Below are 5,639 nucleotides of genomic sequence, written 5' to 3' on the forward strand. Positions count from 1 at the left end.
CAGGTGCTTACACCAATTTCATACAACTAGTTTTTGATTAAAACTTGTTATTCGAGATGATTCGTCTTACCTTTTAGTTAAGTAAATTACTTAACCAAAGTAGATTTAAATAGTAATTACTTAAGGTTTTACCCTTGTCGAAAATGATCCTGGAACAAGTACCTGGCGAGTTGGCAGACAGTTGAGTGTTAATCACGTTATGATTTGGTGAATTCTGCATGGTCGTCAATTTCACCTGTTTCACCTTAAAAAGGTTCAAGCTCTCAACGACTCAGACTATCCTAGGCGAGTTGACTTTTCTCAGTGGTTTGTTGACAGAGTAGGTCGTGACCATCAATTCTCAAGTATTCTGTTAACCACCGATGATGGTCAGGCATACTTACAATTTCTGCAAGATAATTTACCCGAACTAGTCGAAAACGTGCCGTTATAAACGGGAAAGCGCATGCGGTTTTAGCACGATGGAGCTAAAAAAACATTTTAGCCGCGACGTAAGAGCTCATCTTGACGAGACTTTTCTTTTAAGGTGGATAGGTTGTGGTGGACCCGTTGTGTGGCTAGCAGTATCTCCCGACTTAAACCCATGTGACTCTTTCCTCTAGGGACTATCTTAAAGGGAAAAGATACGCTGGGTTTCCGTTTTGCCATGGCAACCAAAATTGTTTTTGACAACATAAAATGAAAAAAAGTCTACGTAAAATAACATGCGAAAATAACAAATTCTATAAATCAAAAAAAAATTATTTTTAAAAAAATAAACAAATAGTAAATTTTACATTTTTGGATTACTTTGGACAAATGGGGGGAATAAAAACCATTTTGGGTGAACTCGAGCTAATTTGAATAAATAGGTCGAAATTTTAGGTATAATACAGAAATTTTCTACGTTTCATTATCTGCCCGAGTTAATTAGACCTATGGGTTTTCCAATAATAATCCGACACCATTTTGAAATATGGTGGATATAAATACAACTTATGATGCGATAACTGCCGAAATTATTTGTCGATTTACGTGAAATTTTCTACATTACATTATCTGACTGAATAAATAACCCCCTTACACTCTGATAGAAATCTGACGCCATTTTACAAAATGGCAGATATCTTAATGCCGAAATTTTTTGTCCAATTACTTGAATTTTTCTACTTTACATTACCTATTAAAGATAATAAATCCTATTAATTTTAATAAAATTCGAGGCCATTTTGCAAAATGGCGGATGTCAAAATGTATCTCGGTCATATAAGTTCCGTAATTATTCGACGATAAATCTGAATTTTTCTGTCTCATTAAATGATCGAATAAATAAGTTCCGTAATTATTCGTCAACTATTCTGATTTCTGAAATTTTATATTTCTGACCGAGTAATTTACATGTAGTGCGATAAATTCCGTATTATTATTGTTATAAAAAATTATAGGAAACTTCATATAAAATGGGTAAATTTTAATTCATTTCGGCAAAATCCAATAATATTGGGTAAGTTCTTATATCATTAGATTAATAGAAAATAATTATGGTTAAAATCATCATTTAGGTAAATAGTGGTAAATTTAAATATTATTAAATTAGTTCAATTGGCATTGTAGAATTATTGGTAATTCGGAAAATTTTTGGTAATTCAGAAAATGGTTGTAATTCAGGAAATTCTGGGTAATTTGGGAAATAATTTGTAATTCTGTAAATTATTGGTAATTCTGGAAATTATTAGTAATGCTGGAAATTATTGGTAACTCGGGAAACTATTAGTAACTCGGGAAATTATTTGTAACTCGGGGAATTATTGGTAACTCGGGAAATTATTGGTAACTCGCGAAATTATTGGTAACTCGCGAAATTATTGGTAACTCGCGAAATTATTGGTAACTCGCGAAATTATTGGTAACTCACGAAATTATTGGTAACTCAGGAAATTATTGGTAATTCGGGAGATTATAAATATGCCAATATGTCAAAACATGGTCAAAATCAGTTATGCCCCAAGGCACGGCCGTCTCGAGATCTGATTCGCGCTTATCATAGCGGCCCACGCAAAGATTTCCTCTCCTATGTATTTCCGCGAATACCTTCTTTTAACACTAGGAGCGCTGTCTGAGCCCCCCCCCCCCTTAAATGTAAAAAAATAGCGGGATATTTAATAGTTTTCTATGACGGTAAATTCAACTAGTTAATCCTTTTTGCATTGTTTTTCAAAAACTTCTGGAAAGTTTGGGATATACATCTTATGATTTGATCTTTATCTAATAAGTTTTCATTTAAAACATTTATTTAATTAAAGTAATATGCTTATATTGAGTTTTATTAGTTAATTGCTAAGCCTAACCAAAGTTTCTTTTGTTTTTCACAATTTTCAAACCAGTATTCGCATTTTTATCAGAATTTGAAATAAATAACCACAATATTATTCATATTATTTAATAAATACCTTTATTATTGTTTAAATTAAGTTCACATTTCTCAAACTTAAGTTTTAAAATATTGCCTATTTTTAATTTGCAAATATGCCCACCACAAAAATTTGTGGTGTTCCATTCTGTGAATCTAAGAAGAATATCAATGTATAATTTCATCAGTTTCCAGTTGATGAAAGTTTATGCAAATTATGGACTAAGAACATATCTAGAAAAGATGAAGCTTACGCATCACACAAGATTTGTTTGTACTGGGACATTTTAAGGAAAGTGATTAATATCAAGGTCTAAAGATCCGCAAATTAAAGAAAATATTGACAAAGGAAACATATGAATCTATAATATCTATTAGAATAACTTCATTGTCTACAATATCTTGCGTGTCATACCTCCTTAAATCTGGTTTCCAGTTTGTCTTGACAAGAAATTTAACGAGCGATACTATTGAAATGTTTTTCAGCATTCTCAGGAAAATGGCTGGAGGGAATGACATGCTTGATGCAAGAGAAACTATATTCAGTTTGGAATCCTACCTTAAGAGAGGCACTATATCATTAACAAAACCTAAAACATCTAACGTTCCCCAAGACAGCTTGATACTAGACTCGACGGATTTTCAACTATTTTTAACGGCAATGAAGTTACGTTACCATCTGAAGTTATGAGTACCCAGATACACAGAGATGTACCTTACGGCTAGCAAGTATCGCATACTTGGCTGGTTATGTAGTACAAATCCTAGAGGAAAAACATTTTTGCGAATTGTGCCTTGAAAATGTATCACAGCCTAATTCTGACTCACCATTAGTTGGATTGATAAAATTGTCCGACAGAGGAAACCTTAGGTATCCGCAGCAAAGCTTTATCATGTTAATGGCTGTAGTAACAACATTCATAGAGAGAGCTGTACCCTATCTCCGGGATTCACCTGCCATTTTAAAAAAAACATTGAAATCCACTTGTGGCCAAAAATTGCTCTATGCCCTTACATCCAATGTGATTTGAATAATAATCACCGAATGAAATTGCTGATTTAATTTGTTGAAAGGTCGTACTTCCAATTATCACAAATATTACCAAAACTCTGTCCGCAAAATTTGAGAAAGTGAAAGAACTTGTGCATAAGCCTCTTTCTTGAAAAGTACTCAAGTTGTAAATTTTAGTTTTCTAAATTTTTAGTTGTGTATCATTCAGTGGGAAATTCACATTGGTTTATTATATTTATCAGATTTCAATACCTTCCAAGTTTCCATCACTATTTTCATTCATAGTGATCTTCCAAGTGTCAGTTAGTTAATTAAGTTTCATTCATTTCACTACTTTAATTAAAATAAATTTTTAAACATTAATACAAAGCAAAGGCCTCTGGAAGTTACTACATAGCAAAATTACAGCTGTAAGGAGAACCACGTGTATGTTTACATTTATATACAGAAAACGTCAACGGCGACTTCTGGCTCCAGAATGACCAAATTTTAATAACGTTTTTCAAAACTTTACTTTGCGTTAAAAAATCTCAAGAGGTGTTTAACTTTTTTATTATTAATTAACTTAAATATTACTAAAAAAATATTTTACAAAAAATTACACATTACGCGATAATAATTGAAATTCCAAAGTTCCGCGCAGTTCCTCCCATTCGATAACATGGCTGCGAATTTTCTCAAGGGGGGGCTAGACTAGCGCCAGAAAACAATGTGAGAAGTTTTTGAACTAATTTCCCATACGCGATTTTCGTACGATCGCCTGGGCCGCTATGAGCGCGAAGCAGATCTCGAGACGGCCGTGCCCAAGGTAATGTAGAACTAATTAAAACTATTTTAATGTTTGGACTTCACTACAGCAAAAGAGTAGGGTTAAAGTATCACCTATAGGAGGCGTAATATTGGTCTATATATTAACTAATTTGTTTAAAGAGTAGTAAGGTTATGTGTAGACCCCTGAAATAGCCAATCACTTTATCTTCTCCTTCCCACAATTCCCTCGGAAAATGGTTGCAAAAATTTAAAAGCTAATTTCTTTACTCGTCTATTTATAAAATATAATATACATTTTTCCGATATTTATTTTAACCAAATAATATACTGTATTATAATATAAGCTTACCAAAATTACTATAATTCGCCTAATGGTAAATGAACTTACACTTTATAAATTGGATTTAGTGAAAATTAATAGACTGTAAACAAAATTATGTAAATTGCACAATATTATTGGAATTTTCTCAATATATTCAAATATACACAAAATTATTTCAATTTACCAATTTTATATAAATATACACAATATTTTTTAAATTTGCCCCCTATTATTTCAATTTACCAATTTTATATAAATATACACAATATTTTTTAAATTTGCCCCCTATTATTTCAATTAACCAAATATTATTGGAATTTACTCAAATTTGTTCCAATGTAATCAAAATTATTTGAATTTACTCAATATTATTAAAAACACCAAATATAGATTGAATTTCTCCCAATTTATATGAATGTCGACAATGTAATTTGAACTTATTTAATATGTTATTTCAATTTACCCAAATTATACAAATTTACCCAAATTATACGAATTTACCTAAATGTATTCCTTTCCTAATTTAATGTGAAATTAACCTTAATTATTTCAGTTAACCCAATGATATAATAACTTATCCAATATTATTTGAATTTGCCGAAATATACCCATTTTAAATACATTTTCCGATAATTTTTCGAATAACAATCAAGAGATACATTGTTATGTGCTATTTTTCAAACGGCAGATTTCAAATTAATGGACAAATACTTTCGGCAGTTATCGCATTATGAGATATTGATATCTGCCATTTTGTAAAATGGCGTCAGATTTCTATCAGTCAGATAATGTAATGTAGAAAATTTCACGTAAATCGACAAATAATTTCGGCAGTTATCGCATCATAAGTTGTATTTATATCCACCAAATTTCAAAATGGCGTCGGATTATTATTGGCAAACCCATAGGTCTAATTAACTCGGGCAGATAATGAAACGTAGAAAATTTCTGATTAATTTACGAATTTTTACGGAACTTATCGCATGTTGAGTTTTATTGATATCCGCCATTTTCCAAAATGGTGTTGGATTTCTATAAAAATCTATAGTACGAATTCATTCGGGCAGATAATGTAACGTAGAAAATCTCAGGTTAATCGGATACAAATTACCTAACTTATTGCAGCATGATTTATATTTGTATCC

The sequence above is a fragment of the Leiobunum rupestre genome, chromosome 1 (assembly GCF_980474605.1).
Source record: "Leiobunum rupestre chromosome 1, qqLeiRupe1.1.hap1, whole genome shotgun sequence".
In the NCBI taxonomy this organism is placed as follows: domain Eukaryota; kingdom Metazoa; phylum Arthropoda; class Arachnida; order Opiliones; family Sclerosomatidae; genus Leiobunum; species Leiobunum rupestre.